This window comes from Ambystoma mexicanum, chromosome 11, assembly GCF_040938575.1.
Source record: "Ambystoma mexicanum isolate Mex_15411 chromosome 11, UKY_AmexF1_1, whole genome shotgun sequence".
Classification (NCBI taxonomy): domain Eukaryota; kingdom Metazoa; phylum Chordata; class Amphibia; order Caudata; family Ambystomatidae; genus Ambystoma; species Ambystoma mexicanum.
Genome location: NC_090934.1, coordinates 288743912 through 288762318, shown reverse-complemented (window position 1 = coordinate 288762318; position 18407 = coordinate 288743912).

Below are 18407 nucleotides of genomic sequence, written 5' to 3'. Positions count from 1 at the left end.
ACTGCAAAAATACCATGAATCAGGGTTTATGTCATCTGTGCAAAGTCACTTGTCAACAGTGTAAAGTCCCTTTGAACCGTGGGAAAAAAACAATTAATGGGGCCCTGCGCAAACTTTGAAAGCCTTTGACTTATTGATTCCTATTTTTGGAAGTTATATGGATTTTTCTGTATTTAAAAAAAAATGCCTAAAATAAAGTTAATTTCTCTCCTGTCTGTCCAACCAAGACCAACGACTAAATGCAGGTATTCTTAAGTGTGATTTGTCATAACCTACATGTTGTTATTTGGCTGCGTGCTGTAGATGCAGCGCACTTCTACTTAGAACGACTCCACAGAAACGTCTCTGCCTGTTGACTCTCCAAAACCGCCATTCCCACTCTGAACGCTAGATGGAGATAGTACGTTGTGTAAATGTTATATGCACGTCCCTGTTCTGTGTTTTCTGGCTTAACAGGCTTTACTTCAGCGGTGGATTTATTTGAAAGTATGGCTGCAATAAGTCTGAGCAAGAGAAGGGGGCAGGTAATAAAGGAAAGAAAGGGCTGCGGTTTCGCGTGAGATTTATTTTGATGTTGTTGCTTGTTGGGGCACCGAAGAAAGGGGAATCGAGTGGGGGCAGTGGTAGTGTTTTCTACGTAGCCAAAAGCCTTCCCCTACTCGTCTGTCGCGCTCCCCATCGATGCCAGTTTACTGCCGCCTGAGTGAATGGACAGGCGCGCCAGGCCGGTGGCACCCTTGAAGTGCCCCGAAGTCCAGCGGCCTTATGGAGAATTCTAACACTGTCAAAACGGGCACAGTCACCTGTGCATGACTCTGCCCCAGCCTTGAGTACGGTCCCTAGGCAGTGGTCGGTCAGGTAATCTTCCTTGGCAAGTCCTCACACTACTTCCGGTTCTTGATTGACAGGAAATGGTCAATCTTCTTAACCCTGGTCCTGAAGGAAATATCTTCCAAGGCTACCACCAACTGGGACATGTGTTAAAAGAAAATTGACAGATGCATGCAGGGACACGTAGTCTAAAAATAAGTGGGGGAACTTATTGATGTCACTGGAAGTAAACATATCTTAGAGTGAACTACGGAAAACTCACTCAATTGATCTTTCCTAATACAAGAATGTGCACAGCACAAAGGAGGATTTTACTTTCGGGTGAATTAATCATCAACACACGAAACATACTAGAGACGGGAGATTTACTGATGCAATCAATAAAAGGTGCGCACCTTATAAATCGAAGAATGTGTGTCGAAATATTCTCTGCAGAGAAAAATCCACATGTAAGACATTGTCCACGTTCTTTGATCACACTTCAATTGGTTCTTGTGGTTAAGTATGGCCTGGGAACGTCACGATAACACGAATACCCACTAACCCACTATTTCAATTACACGGAACAAACTGGAGACATGGGCTGCCCTCTTAAAATGTGAAACAGAGGAAAAGAGAACAGGAAACAAGGGGAGATAATTGGGGAGGAAAACTCGATATAGGTGCCAAATTGCCCTCAAGGCACTAGTGGCACATTACACTGCTGTGCTTGCTGGAACTTCGAAAAGACTTTGCTATCACAGCATCGGTCAAACAGGACACCAGTGGCAGCTGAACCTGCTCTGTGCCACTGGAGAGCAGGAGCTGCAGATCAGGGAGACGGGTGAAGCTGGGTTCAAATGTACACTATTCTTTTGGCATGGAGCTTGTTGAAAGTGGGGTCTGTTACCACACACCGCGTCCTAGATGAATTGCACTGGTTTCTTGTTTGTGTCTTATAGTAGATGTAGCTCATTCATTTTTCAATTGTTACATATATGCGGGGGAAACCCCCTGCAACCCCCCACCCAATGCAAACCCCCCCAAAACCCATATATATATATATATATATATATATATATATATATATATATATATATATATATATATATAAAACACACATGTGTTAAGGAAGGTTGTAGCACTTAAAAAAAAACAACAACAACAACATGTAACACAATAATCCCTGCACACACGACCGGTGGGGTGAGGTGAGTGAGGTGAGTGAGGTGAGTGTTTTTACAACCTGTATGTCAGCAAGGGAGGCGTGGGAATGATGCCTACCCCTTTTTAAGACATTAGGCAGTGTTGGTTGCACGATATTTTTTGTAATTAAATAAAATACTTTTTGAGAAAGCGGCTTGGTTGTGTGTGCAGGGATTATTGTGTGACACGTTGTTGTTTTTTTTTTGAAGTGCTACAACCTTCCTTAACACATGTGTGTTTTGTATATATAGAAATCCGGCCAAGATTTCTTTCCCTAGCACCAGCTACATGTAGGTTGAGCACTATTTTTGCATATCAGTTGTCCTCACATATATATATATATATATATATATATATATATATATATATATTCAGTGAAAAAAACTTTGTTAAAGGGACGTTATGGTTAAGTTGCGCTACTAAAAACCTATGAAATTCAGTGAAAAAACGTTGTCAAAGGGACGGTATGGTTCCAAGTAAAACCGAAAAAACCCTTGAAATTCGCCAGTTATGGTAAGCTAAGCAACCATAACTCGCGCCACTACCGCGCACTGCTAAGACTAACACCCAGGACATCAAAGATGACATCACAAATGTCATTGATGACATCACTGATGACATCACATGTGTATGTACTTTTCATGAATTATGTGTACAAGGGATTCTTATTATAATGTTGCGAAACAAGTGTCAAGGATCATTGCAATAAATATCATACCCTAATTAGTACATTGAACGATGCATTGATATAAATAGCATTCTATTATGGGGTTCTATCTAGTATACTAAGCTACTCATACAGAAACATAACATTGTGTGCAGTGTACAAGATGAAGGTATAATATTCGTAATGTTAATATGTTGAATAATGAAATGATAATTGTTTTCTTAATAGATTTTTGTGTACTGTGAAATATGTAATAAGTAGCTAATAAAACACATTTATTACATAATTGCATTACTATAGACAAAACACAAAGACACAAGAACACATACCATAATATGGGTATATACAGGGAAAGTGAAGTTAGCAAAAAAAACACAAGTAGTAGCAGAAACAATTCATAATTTAACTGATTATTTTCATGCAAATAAATGATTGCTCTGTTTCAAAGCTGCTATTTACCCTAGGTATATGTATCACTTGATGTGATTGGACGCTAAGGAAAGTAGTGTGAGTACAATGTATACAAATATGACCATATACAGGGAAAGTACAGCCATAAAAAAAAACAACAGAACTATCAGAAAGTGCTCATAAGTCTATTGATTATCTTTATGCACAAAAACGGATTGCTGTCTTTCAAGCTTGTGTCTTCCCGTATGTATATGTTTCATATGATGTGACTGGACTCTAAGGGAATTACTGTAAGAACCTACTTGAAGGATACGTCTACAAATAAAATAACATTTTTAGTTTCTGACTGTTACTGAAGAAAACCATGTGGCCTAGATATGTCAGCAAAAGAAAAAAGAGTGAGCCAGACTTGTGATGTCATCAGTGATGTCATCAATGACATTTGTGATGTCATCTTTGATGTCCTGGGTGTTAGTCTTAGCAGTGCACGGTGGTGGCGCGAGTTATGGTTGCTTAGCTTACCACAACTGGCGAATTTCAAGAGTTTTTCGGTTTTACTTGGAACCATAACGTCCTTTTGGCAAAGTTTTTTCACTGAATTTCATAGGTTTTTCGTAGCGTAACTTAACCATAACGTCCCTTTAACAAAGTTTTTTCACTGAATTTCATAGGTTTTTAGTAGCGCAACTTAACCATAACGTCCCTTTAACAAAGTTTTTTCATTGAATTTCATAGCTTTTTATTAGTGCAACTTAACCATAATGTCCCTGTAACATTTTTTTTTTAACTAAATTTTAAAGGTTTTTATTAGTGCAACGTCACCATAACATCCTTTTCAATAGATGAAGACCACTAACATCTTATGTCCTCAAAGTGGGAACGCCGGGTGGTAAAAAAAACAAAAAGATTTTCCTTCCTAGGTGTAGGAAGGAAAATCTTTTACCAAGATGGCCGCCAATGAAAGGGAAGGCTGGGTGTATAAAGAACACAACAGGGCATGAGCGAGGGGGTGGGGAGGAACAGTGGAGACACATGGGCATGAGCGGGGGGTGAGAGGGAACAGGGTACAAACGGGGCATGAGCAGGGGGTGGGGGAAAAGGAAGGAAACATGGGGCATGAACGGTGGTGGGGGAAGACGAGAGAGAGACGGGGCATGAGCAGCGGGTGGGGAGGAACATGAGGGAGACACGGGGATGAGCGGGGGGTGGGGAGGAACACGAGGGAGACACGGGGCATGAGCGGGGGGTACAGGGCGCACACGGGACATGAGCGGGGGTGGGGGGTCATTTTTGAAAAACTACTGGACGGATTTACACCAAATAAAGCAAAGCACGCTTTTGGGACCAAGTCGCCGCTCCTGCCGCAAATTTGGTGTAAATCCGTCCCGCGGTTTGGGCTGTAGGCGTGAGCAAAGTTTTTTCCCATTATGTCTATGGGAAAAAAAAAGTTTTGGGACCCCCCTATAACATTGCCCCCCCTGGACTAATCCTCACCAAACTTTGCAAAAAAATTCAGAGTGACCCAAATACTTTTTTTGCGAAGTTTGGTGAGGATTCGTCACGGGAGAGCAAAGTTATAAGCCGCCCAAAAAGTGCTCTTCCTATGGAAACACCAACTTATCCATAACTACATGGCCACTACTGTGGCCATGTAATATATATATATATATATATATATATATATATATATATATATATATATATATATATATATATATATATATATATATATATATATAGTCAATTGTGAAAAGGTCAATTGTGACCCTTTAAAATCGGTCAATTGTTCATTCGAACAATTGTAAACAAACAATTTGGGTAATACCCTTTGTCCTGTGTTGGGACATGGCTCTGTTTTTTCCTATGGTCACAGGTTCCTTCCTCTGCAATTTCTAACACTGGTGCAGCTGCACGGCAGACTCCAGCTGGTGGTCTTGGCACTGTTTACAGACCTCACAGTCCACCTTCCTAGGGTCGCGCCACCACCTCGATTGCTTCTTCCTTCTGGCAAGTCAGCTCCCTGCCGGCTCCTGGGACATTGTAACAACGTCCCATTCTTTATGGACTCCGTCAGCTTCTCTGTGTCTCTGGTCCTCCCTGTTTGAATCTCCCGGGCAGAACTTGTGTGCTACTGGCTTCCGCAATGAGCACTCCCTAGTCAGTTCTTGCTTTCTACTTTCTACTGTTGACTCTGCCCTCGTGTAACATCAACACTATCTTGGAAAGCCTCTTTGGCATTCTTCATGCCTCCAGTGAGTCACGTTGTTGCAGTACTTGGCTGGTTTTGCATATGGCTTCTCTCGTTCATCATCCCAGTATGTTCTACATTTGTCACAGTCATGGCTTTACAATAACTAATGTTTCCACTATCAATGGTGGGAAAAAAGGCTGACCATGAGAGTAGGGCGGCGGTCTGTGACAAGATTGTAGGGAAGCTTTTCTACAGGTGAATGTCTTTATCCCCAGGAGGGGAATCCCTCCCTATGAGGTCATCCTGCATATTACCACCCCTTGGAGGACTATTGGGTAGCAGCCTCCCCTCCCTAGCCTCATAGGGAAAGGCTCCCCTCTGGGGAGACATGATGTGACCTGTCGAATTGTCACATTGTCTACTTCTTTTCTACTTCCATACATCCTCCTCTCTCCACCTCCTGTCTCCCTCCATTACCCTGTCACATTCTCTTGTGTCCCTCTAATTTTCTCACACTCTTCTCCCACTGAACACTACTATGTTCCCCGCCCTACCACTCTCTGTTTATGTTTATGTTTATATATGCTTGTAACGCGCCGAAGGCCTGTGGGCTTCTGGGCGCAGAAACACAGAAAGGACGCAGCATCCTAAAGACATACTAGTAATGATAGTGAGGGTGCTGGCTGACTTTTATCTGATGGAGCCTCTCACTGGAACAGATGAGCTTTCAACAGTTTCCTGAAATTCTCATAGTTTTCCTCTTGCTGGAGAGAGGCGGGCAGCTTGTTCCAATGTTCGCTGTGCGCACTGGAAAGGATCTACCCCAGTCTGTAGCATGATTGACGTGCGGTACATTAAGCAGGGCCACCTTTCTCCCTCCCTTCTATGCCCATCACCATTCCAATCCTCTCTTTATCTCTTTCCTTCTACACTCACATTCTCTTCCTTTATCCCCTACCTTCTCACACTGTCCCTTCTACTGCATTCTTACACTCCCCATCCTACCCACTACCATTCACTCTCTCAAGAACCACTATAGTCTTTCAATAGGTACCACTCTGTCTCACACACAATACCTCACCTGAATTCCTATACAACTGCTCCACAGACTCCTCGGCCGTCTGCTCCATTTTCTGTTATCCTTCTGGTCTCTCAGTTCACCTCCATGCCCCTTGACCCCACCCAAACACCCCACAAACCGACTCTTGCAGGCCTTGGTTTTCTGCTTCTCTTCCCTCCCCCCATTGAGGTGGGTTCCACCTTACTCAGGGTCTCAATCTATTCCACTTCTTTCCCCTGGGGTCGGGTCACTGCTGTGTGTGGGTACATTTGTGTACATTCGTACAGTCTCTGGTACAGTTCCTGCTGGTTGCTCTGTCCACGCTCCCATCATTGCAGGTGCCGCAGAGTAGTTTGTTAACTAGCGCCTGCGCATCTGTAGGGGTTTAGGTGTTTAACTTCAGTGTTTTACTAAGCTCGCTCACCAAGGCAGGGAAGGGCCTATAATGCAAAGAGGACTCCAGCTAGAAATGGGAGGGGGGCTTTGGCACTGTGTGTCAAAAGGTGGGACCTGTCACTTCACACAAGTTGCATAGAGGAAGGGACTCTATAATAGTTTCAGGGACTGCTCCCAACTCCCTCACCCCACCTCTTGGGTAAGACAGGCTCTGGAATTTGCCCTACGAGGCCCCCTACCCCGGGTTGGGAGGGGTCCCTGTTCGGGTCAAGCCCCAGACCCTGTCAGTCAATAATTTGATAATCCATGACTTGCTCAACAAACAATACTTACTCTAGTAAGCAGACACAGCAGCACAATAGGCAACATTTATTTCCTTTGGGCGACTTGAAAACCTACCTCCTAACAGTTCTTACCTGTTCGAGTTCTTCCCTTTTTCTGCTATTTAGTGAATTCATGCCTTTGACGCCCTTAGGTAAAACGTTATTTTACTATTGTAGAACGATAAAGGGAAGACTTAGAGAAGATTGTTTTGTATGGTCCCAGTCATGCATGATTTTCTGAATGGTCTCTCGAGAAAATGACCATGCATAAAAAAGCAGTAATACAAACTTCATGGATCCTCTGTTTGAGCTCATATACCCCCAGGACCGCAATTCTCTGCACTGGTGTTTAGGTAAGCTAGACCTGTGAATGAAATTAAAGCACTTTCATTTGAAGAACCCCTTGCATTTCCTGGGGACCTGGCCAGCTAAGAACGTACTGATGCTCCACTCTTAAACCACTGGACAGAGGTACTTGAAGGGAGCCAATCTGACAGTTTGCCTAGGGTGGAAAAATTCCTTGCACTGGCCCTGTACACACATCATTGTATACTTAATAAAATCAACACAGCGGGGGCTTCCCTACCCTTGCCAGAGAGCAGTCCTGCACAATGCCACAGCCCGAGATGTGGTTTGGTGCGTGGTAGGCTGCACCTTTAGTTTTAGCTTAGCTGCTGTGGCTATTTCATCACATCATCGTGTACCAACACATATGATGGACCAAAAGTGATGCTAAACGGTGCTATTAAAAACGCCCTGGCCTACTGCATTGAGCAAAACATGCATGCAATAGAAACTATTGTCAAGGGAAGAGGTGGGGCCAGAGCTGGGGTTCTCTTCAACTAATCTTTCTAAACGGAATAAAACTCTGCATATTAATGCACATTTGTCCTAGATTTCCACAAAAGAATACATTAGCAATTGCAAACGTGGGGCTGATGAAAATAACACGAGTACTCCTTGGACTTTTACACTGCATTTTAAAGTGTGATATATAGTGATTATAAAAAGATGGTCTCTGGGAAGAAAATTCACATTTTAAAATAATGCTCTTTACGTTGCTCCACCACTGCATCTTCCGACCATTACATGCCCCAATATTCTTGCATTAGGCACCCATCAAATGCTCACACCACACCTAGTTCATAACACTAAGTGCACCTGTGCTTCAGCACACTTCCCTCCCAGGGCACTGTTATTCTGAAATTAGATACCTTTGTCACTGCTCACAGTACTCTTCCAGTGCAGCTCAATACTGATACTTGGCTCAGTGTCTACTCATCACCTTGCCCTGAAATATGTCTTGCACCCTGGCACTAGTTGTGATTAAATATTATTCCGTCCAGAAGAGGTACAAGGGGGAGCAAATTGTTGGATGAACAATGGCCAAACATGTACTACAAGGTGGCCTAGATGTGTTTCATAGTACATGTTTGGCCATTGTTCATCCAACAATGTCTCACTGAGATCTGAATTTCGGACACCAGTGGCCCAGTGATTGACATTCAAGTCCCTGCAGGGTTTACAATTCTTTGTAAAAATTGAGATCAAGGCCAGGGAGGTTGAGTGGCTATTATGGTTAAAACCATATTAGACCTTTTCTCCACATCCTGCTCCTATCATGGTTGTGAGATCCTTTTATTTAAAATGAATCCAACACATCACGGCTGTATCAATTTTGTGTTATTATATCGGCCACCACCACCTATGCCCACTTTAATGAAGAAATATTTCATATTCTTAACAATATTGTTGGTCTAAATCGGGCAACACTGTTTCTGGGAGATCTAAATCGCTGGCAGTGAAATAAGCTGGACAAAGAAGCCATTGACCTGAAATCTGTGTTATCTAATATCCATTACCATATTCAAAATAACAAACCCACCACTCAGAAAAAACAATATCCTGGATTGGGTGGTCACCAACAACCTCAATGTTAACATTGATCAAACCACAACATGTATATGGTCGGATCACTATAGCATTGATTTTCATATCCAATTTGCACACCCACCTCCTAAACCATATAGCCTCTCTAAGATAGTCATCAGTCGTAATTTTAAAAAAGGTGCTCCCCCAAGATCTCCAAGACTGTCTGATGTCAATCATGGCCGGCACCCACAGTTCCGACTCTGCTGATCACCTTGCGTCTTTTTTCTCCAGCAATTTTAAAAAGATGCTGGATAAATCCAACCCTCTCAGATCCAATCTTGTAAGAGACAATATTGGACACCAAAATGGTTTACTCCAGAAATCGGTGACTTAAAAAGACAGAAGCATTAACTTGAATCTAAATGGCTGAAACCTCAATCATGGGAAAATAAAACTGATTGGAAATAGGCTGATAAATCACACAAATTAAAAATTGTGGACACCAAAAAGAATCCTGATTGATAGATCCTCCAATTGCACTGTAAAGCTCTTTGAATTCGTAAAATCATTAGAAAAACCAAAGGCGCTCCATACCATCTTCCAGCTTACTCTCCAAGATTGTATTAACATCCAAATGGACTTTGAGGCAAAAATAAACAATGCAAGGGATACAATTAAAAATTATTTGGGCTCTGCTACACTGCCCAATAATCCTCAGATTCTTGAGTCCAATTCTCACGAACAACGCAAATTCTCTCTTTCTATATTGGACATGCAAAAAATGTTTTCTTCCATGCGTCCTACCTCTTGCCCAGAAACCATTCTCCCACGAAGTTAATACTTGAACACATTGATTTATTTTCCTCATTTTTTACCAGATTTGTGAACGGCTTTTAGAGATGGCTCGGTCCCAGACCCTATCAAGGCAGTTACTGTCACTCTCCTTCTTAAGAAGCATAGCCTTGATCCAAAAGAACCGAGCAACTTTAGACCGATTACAAATTGTAACTTCTTCCTCAAAATCCTAGACAAACTTGCTTCCTCTCAGTTTCAAAATTATGTTGAACTAAATGGCATCCTTCCTAACGGGCAATCAGGATTTCGACCATCTTATAGGACAGAGACAGCCCTCGCAGATGTACAGTCCCACATGCTGAAAATCATGGACAAGGTGAAAGTTGGGTTGGTGATCTTATTGGACTTATTGGTGGCTTTTAATTTAGTGGACCACAAACACCTCTTACATTACTTATTCCACCTTGTACATTTCTCTGAAGAGGCTGTTGGTTGGTTCCACTCTTTTCTAGCAAATCAACTATGTGTGGGGATCCCCAGGGAGCATGCTTGTCGCCGTTCTGTTCAAGATTTACATCAGGCCACTATGCTTGCCCCTAGAGGATTTAGGGGTGCTATTCACAAATTATGCTGTTGACACCCAGTTAGTTCTGGAAATCAATAGTAATTATACCTCTGTTTCTGCTGTCTTAGTCAATGTATAAAAACAGATTGAATTATGGATGTCCAAAAACTGGCTTTGTCTGAATGGCAGAAAAACTGAGCTCCTTACTTTTTGATCCTGGCAGGCCATGGCTAAACTGAGCACAGAGTACAAAAGATTCAAAGTTGGAAATAGTATCATCCAAGTAAAAAATAAGGTTAAACCCTTAGGTGTTCAGTTTCAGGCCTCACTTAATGCAGATTTGTATATCAACCAGTAACCCAAAAATGTAAATACCATCTTGGCCTGCTTAAAAGCATATGTCCATATATTACAGAAAATATTTCTGCCATCATTGCCCGAGCAACTGTTCTGTCGAGGCTCGACTATTGTAACTCGTTACTGATCGGAGCCTCTCTCTCCAAACTGAAAAATGACAATTTATCCAGAATGACGCTGCACGCGTTCTTAAAAAGATCAGAAGTATCATCAATATCTCAGAGCATAGGAGGGACCATCATTGGCTTCCGATAATCATACCTTAAAGCATGCACTCCTTGTTACAGATCAGTCAGAGTATTGTGCTCCTCCAACCAGATAGATGCAGGTGCTCTGTCCAGCTTTCAATTGCTCAAGGGGCTTATGAAGAACTTTCTCAATAAAAGCGGCTAATCTGCGTTGCTCGCTACCTTCCAGGCTTTGACTCGAGGTGAGCTTGAAGTGCTTTCGCAAAGCTCTCAAAACTCACTTTTCAAGTAACGAGATAAAGGTGTCCTGACTTCCCTTAGCCTGATCCGATTGTCTTGTCTCTTTTTTTTGTACCTAATGTGTAATTGTTGTGCCTCGATGCCTGCAGGCTTTCTGCGCAGTATACAAATAAATAAATAAAAATAACATAAAATAAGGGATAAGCAGGCAACAGTCGACAGTATTCTTCTCTTGGGGGGAAGGCAGTGCTCTCTAGAGATGTGGAACAGCCGAGGAAACTTCAAAACGTCAATAATATTCTAAATAACCAAATAACAGTCATGCCAAAACCAGGTTCTATAGAGATGCAGTCTTTATCAAAAACCAAAAAAATATTAAAAACATTAAAACTACAATCTTTCATGGGAAAAATACAGATGACATAGGCTGGATATTTTCATATTTATAGGCAGTTTCAATATTCTGTCCCTGACCAATAAAAGAAAATCTCTTTGGATAATGCATGGAAACAGGTATGTAACTAAGATAGTGTGCACAGTAAGGCCAGGGGGTCAAGGTACCAAACATGCCTAGAAAACATGGGCCTCATCACGAGTTGGGCGGTGACGCCGGCGCTATTAGCGGCGGCGTTAATAGCCCTACCGCCGAACCCCCCACAGCTAATAGCGCTGAATCACGGGTTTGGCGGAATGGGTATTGCCCATTCCCCATTGAGCCCATTCGGGAATTCCCATTCCCCATTGGGCTAGTTGGGGAAATTTTGCGCTCTTACCGCCGGCGGATTTCTGATAGCTAATAGCTGGGGGAAAATCAGCCGAAGCCGTGATTTGGCGGACCCTTAAATGCAGCGGTAATAGCGCTACCGCCGCATTGAAGGGTTACTGCCAAACTCGTGATGAGGCCCTGTAGTCTCTATCTTAGTCTTTGTAGAAGGCTTGACAGCATTGATCATGTCTTCAAGGGACTTCCGACAGGCTCCATCTACGGTTCCAAGGTGTCTAGTGTGCTTAGTGGTACCAGCGTCAGCTGGATTGTCAAAAAGTGCAAGTTTCAGGCAATCTATCTAGATGTTAACAATTGGCTCTAAGACAAATGATCGCAGTATAGACAGCTTTGCATCTTGTAGCTTGATTGGCTTTCTGGGCAGATCAACCGTTGTAACAGCAGCTAGGAGCTCAGAAGGTGGACAGGTGCATGATGGGGTCTCACAGTTCGATGGTGGTTTGGCATGGCTGAATGGCCGAAAAAGGCTTGAAATTGTGCATTGGTTTACTGAGCAATAGCAGATGCCTGGGGCAATGAGATTGGACTTCAGGGCAATGAGGGCCTCCTCCAGAGAACCACACAGAGCGGGAGTTATTTACTGCAAGTGTGGCTCTCAGACTGAAGTGGGCCGAGGAACCTCCAGGCACACTGCCTCAGTCTGGTCCTGCTCTCTTTGTCCTTAGGGCAAGCAATCTCTGTAGTTCCTCGAATAGATATCCCTTTTTTACCCCAGGGATCCTAGGAGAAATGTCTTCACTCTCATTTTAAGGGATTTTAAATTGGTAACAACTCCATCAAGTTACAAAATTAACTGGGGCTCCATTCCATTTATATCTGATCTTGCATGAATACACCAGCCTTTCCCATTTGCAACATGAACACAGAAGCAGAGGGGCTGCAGTACCACTTTTTGGTGAAATGTCCAAGTGCTAAGCACAGGGATACCTGTGGTTCCACTTTAACCAAAGAGGTTCTGTACAAATGGAAAAGGCTCTTGGCCACAGAAACTGAATGTAGATTTTGTCAACGGTAGGCAAAACTGAAACCTTGAAACATCTGCTCACAGCATGTTTTACACTGAGAAGCAGGAGGTACTGTTGTTTCCAAAAAATACTTTGACACGTTGTTTGTTTGGACAAGAATCCTTTTGTGGAAAATGCATGAGGGTATGCAAGTGTCAAAGGTTGTCTCAGTAGTCACCTTTATTGATAGCCTGCACTTAAATGCTCTGGAATAGCATGAGCTGAATTGCACTTCTCCTACTCTTGAGGACAAACTCTCAAAGGCTTGTAGTCTGGAATGTTGATTGCATCATGAATTGTCTTTCTTTTTATCTACAAATGTATTTTTTCATGGGACGAGTATACTGTTTTTTGCACAATTAACTTAGGACTGATCACATCATGAAATGTTGTTTTATTTAAATTGTGCATATGCATGTCATTATTTTTATACTTGATTTTTTTTTCGTTTTACTATTATTTTCCACATGACCTTGATATTTATTTATTGTTATTTTTTTATCCACATGTTTTGTTAAGGTTGAACTTGTTTTTAACCAATAAACAAATAAAAAAACACATATGTCTGATCTGAGCAAGGAAGTGGTGGCCTCCAAACATCCTGCTAAGAATTCACTGCTTTCTGAGGTACCCTGTGTACATGTCGCTCATTGTAAATGATATCTTTGGCAGGCATTTGCCAAGAGGTCCTCACCCCCCTATTTGCCGTTGTTGAGAAGAGCTAAGCATGCAGGTAGACTCCAAATTGGTGTAAATAATTTTTCCTTGCCCAAGCTCCCAGGCTGGAATAGCTGCACCCATGCCCTGTGCCCTGACAACAAAGTGCTCTGCCTGAAATGATCTTCTCTTGTCCCGATCACCCACTGCTGAACAGGCGGAAGGGGCTCCACATTTTTGATATGGGTTCAGTTCACTCCAAATATGCGCCAACCCCCTCGATACTGGTCCTTTCTTCCCAGGAACCAACGATTGAAAGGCATCTAGCCTTTGGACCAGAAATGCTACCTTTCCACGGACAGCTGCTGTTGTGGCACTGGACGGTACACAGAAGAAGTCCACACACATCCTTTTATGGATGACAATGATTATGTTGCTCACTTTCTGAGCCAGAGAATAGCTTGCTTGGAGTAAGCACTGCCACTCAGTTTTTAACCAGAGAGTGTATGCAGAAAGAGTGATTATCTGAGCACATATTCTTGCAGAAAACCAACTTTACGGTGTGTTACACAAATGAAAATAGCAGGGTAAACCTTTGCAGATCACATTCTGTCAACTTGTGTAGCCCCTACTTCTGACAATGCTCTCCCAGTGCACCTCCATCCTAAGAATAGGTATTCCGGATACTCCTCCCACTGCGCTTATTGCACATAGATCCTAACAGTATGTACCTCGGCAATCATTCACACCACTTTACCACTGCAACTGAATCTACAATGTACCAGTGCTACTCCAAACACTACTCCAAGTGTACCTCTTTTCAGACACAGGGTACCCATGCTGTTACCTGCACTGCTCTCTGTACACCTCATGCCTGACACTAGGTACTTCTGCTATTGTTCCCAGTGCACCCCTAGACAGACAGTTGGTGCCCCTGTTACTATTCAGGCGGCCATTGTGCCCGTGACACTAGAACACACATGAATGTCAGAGCTTTCACTCTCTCACCTGGAGGCACAAAATCCAAGGGACCTATCATGATGAGTATGATTCCATGCAACAGTGCATGTCTCTGAAACCCAGCAGCAGTACATGCTTCTGAAACTCTGCAGCAATGCGCACATCTCAGATGTCAGCAGCATGCAATGGCTATCTTTACTCCTTTTAGCTCTGCATGTCTCCAAGTCCCAGAGCAGTGCATATCTCTGTGTCCCTTGTAATTGTGTATGACATCGAATCCCGTGCAGCAGTCTACATCTCCGAGTCACCCATAGCAGTGCATGGGTGTGGTCTCTCATTTTAGTAGTGCACATCTCTGTGCCACCTGCAGCAGAAAGAGAGCCCACTTGATGAAATGTTGAAGAGTAACAACAAAAAGAGACCGTTTATTATATTCAAATGCAATAAGAAACTCGTCTCGGGAGGATAGCTCAGGGGCAACATTCTCGCCTTGGAAGCAAGATGACATGGAGCAACACTGGTTCGATACCTGTGGTCCCCGCTTAGATGATACCTCTGGGTATTAAGCGCGTTCTAAATAACCAATAATTGAACGTTATAAATAACCAATAATTTCATATCATTAGCAGTATGTCCCGTTTTAACCGTCCTAGAGCAAGCAATGTAACATCTGTGCCCAAATCACTGACTTTTATAGAATCTTTTGAATTGATGATTGAAGTTCGTATCACTATGAGCTTGAGTCCAAATGTCCTTTGAGGGTCTTCTGGTCCTGGGAAGACAAGACACTGGGCCTCATTATGACTGTGCCAGACTGGAAACAATGGTACTGGTAGTTCCGTACCAGCACCTTTTTCTGGACTGGCATTGGGCCTCATTACAACTGTGCCAGTCAGGAAACAATGGTGCTGGTACGCCTACCAGCACCATTCTTTCTGGACTGGTACAGTACAACTCTGTGGACAGGTGCCGTACCTCCGGCAGGGTCAGACCTGCTGGGTGGGGCAGCACCCTCCCGCAGAGTTCTCGTGGAAGCACTGGGTGCGCTAGTGTCCACATGTCCATAGGAATGAGGACTAACAAAATTGCTGGCACCTGACTTTCCGGTCACCAGACTTGGAATAGCACTGTGGCACAGGGAAGTTAGGTGCCAGTTATTGTTTTCGGGTCCGGCGGCATCTCGCCGGATTTACCAGCAGGGTTACTAGCTGACCCGTAATAAGGCCCATTGCGATGCCGGTAACACCAGCACCACAAGTGACCCACTGCATCCAGCAACACCATTGCTGGTATCTGCGGAGAGAGGCGGCAGCCATGCCTGATATACCGCCGATCAAGTGGCACAGCGAGTAGAGCGCTCGCTTTGACACCCGTGCAGGGCTTGCTAACGCAGGTTCGAATCCCGGCAAGGCCAAACTCATCCTTCCGAGGTTGATAAATGAGCACCATACACCGTGGGTAATAATAAGAAGCACTCAGATACCTGAGGGTTTGTAGCGCTATATAAATGTCAAATTATTATTATTATTACCTGGCTGCTGGGTCAGTCAAAATACAAAACCCTGTGCACAGTTGAATTGGGGGGGGGCAGGAAACTGCACCGTGTACCTGGCTGCTGAGTGAGTCTAACTACAAGGCCATGCACACAGTTGCATTTGGGCCATGCATAACAACCATTACTAGTGGATGTGCATGTTGAATGCTTCAATCCATCTTTCATCCGACTTCTCTGTGCTCCGTAAATTACAAATACACCATGAAATTGAACATGTGCAGGATAGGGAGGTTAAAGGGGAGGGATTACCATGAATAAGAGTAATGATTATAACTCAAGGCAATAGTACAACACGTACAGTTACTAAATGAAAGTGGAAAAGTATCTACTTTGTGTTGTGCAAGCATTAAGCCTGAAAGTGTACAGGTGTGACTAAAGGTGCTACACAGTAATAGCATGCCTGAGTGCAAGGCCTTGACAGGCTTGCCACAATTTAGGAAATAGATCCAGTGCATGCATGGGATAAACAATTTTGTACAGCTATGAACAAAAGAACAACATGTACCACAATGCACCACAACAGAATGAGAACAAGCAGCAATGACACAGTCCAGCAAACTTACGACACCTGATGCACAGACAGAGAATACTTCTGCACCCACCCACATAACAGCGTATGTCAAAACAACAATTGTCCATGTCCCCTGCCTGTTAGAAACACACAAACACACATCCATTTAGTTTTAAATCTTAAAGTACCCTAGTACATGGACATCTTGTTCATTTTTCCTTCATGACACAATAATGACAGATTCAGCATTTCAATTTCTGTCTTTTGTACTAAAAGGGTCAGAGATCATGTTGTCTGTAAATGGCCAAAGTGAATGCCATTGCAGACTACACACTCCATACGCATTTTGACATAACGCATTTCAGGTACCAGATAAAGGACATTTGCTAGTTGAATGACATTTTGCATGTGCATGTATGTCCACCAAAATTAACACTATAGAGCCTGTGCCAACATGACATGGCCAGAAGAATGACATTGTACACTTTCTGTTGTGCCGTGCAGGTAATGCTGGGGACCCCCTGATGCCATGGTTGATGTCAGTCATGAGGCAACCACACAACATCCACGAGCAGGCATACAATCGTGCCCATGTACGTACTTGCGGCACAATTGAACAGACATTTGGCCTGTTGAAGCCGAGGTTCTGCCATCTGAGTACATCAGGGGGAGCACTGACGTACAGCCCGGAAAAGGTGGGAAAGATAGTGCTTGGCTGTGCCATGTTGCACAACATGTGCATCAGATGCAACGTCCCCCTGCGCCCTGACATGGACAAACACCCACCAGAGGCTGAGGATGACAGTGATGATGATCAGGCAATGGACCAGCGCCGTGATGGCATGGACGTGTTGCATGAGACAAACTTATACAACACTACTTCTAATCACCTGTCACACACATGGCAAAGCCCACCTAGTGCACTGGGCACTGGGCACTGCAAGTAAATAAATACACTCACACTGAATAATCAATGTCCAGTCATTATTTCTGTTTGCAACACCAACTATAATTTAGGAATTGAAAATATGTACAATTTTGAAATGACTACACTACTAATACTGTGCACCCCAACTATCCCTCCCCACTGCCCCTCCCCAACTATCCCTCCCCAGAACCCCTCCCAACTATCCTTCCCCAAAACCCCTCCCAACTATCCCTTCTGAAACCCCCTCCCCAACTATCCCTCCCCGCATACCACTTCACAACTGTCTATAGTCAACTCCTGTCCTGATTTACTATGTACATTTTCAAAAGTAACTGACATGGCACCTATGGGTCCATGGCCTATTTGCAGACCCTTTTATGCTCTGGTGTACGGCTGTGTGCAGGGCGAGACAGCCGCGTGGAGCGCTGCCTTTGGCTGCTCTTCACTGAATTCCCTGGGGTGGTGCTAGTTGAGGGGGCTGGTGGTGTTGACAGGGGCCTTCAGTCCAGGAAGGCCTGGAGCCACATGTCCATAGTTTCTGCAATTGAGGGCATGATGATGTTGCCCTCCCTGATCCTGCGTGACATTTGAACTATGGCACATGTGCATCACCCAAGTGCCCATTCATGTCGCCTTTGAACTGGCCTACCCACTTTCTCGCATCAGCTGTGCCTCATTAAGGTGCTATTGCACCAGTGATGTGAAAGCATCTTGGTATTGCTCAATCCGGGTTAGACTGCCTTCTATGTCCCAAACACTGCAGAAGGGTTGGGGTTGAGGGCTCATTGGGCCCATGGGATTGAAGGGCAGAGCCTCTTCAATGCTCTGGTCTCTGTCACCAGTATCCGGATTACCCTTGTCAGCAGAGTTTTTGCCAAGAGACCCTTGTGCACATCCTTGTGACTGTCGTGGAGGTGCCAAAGGGAT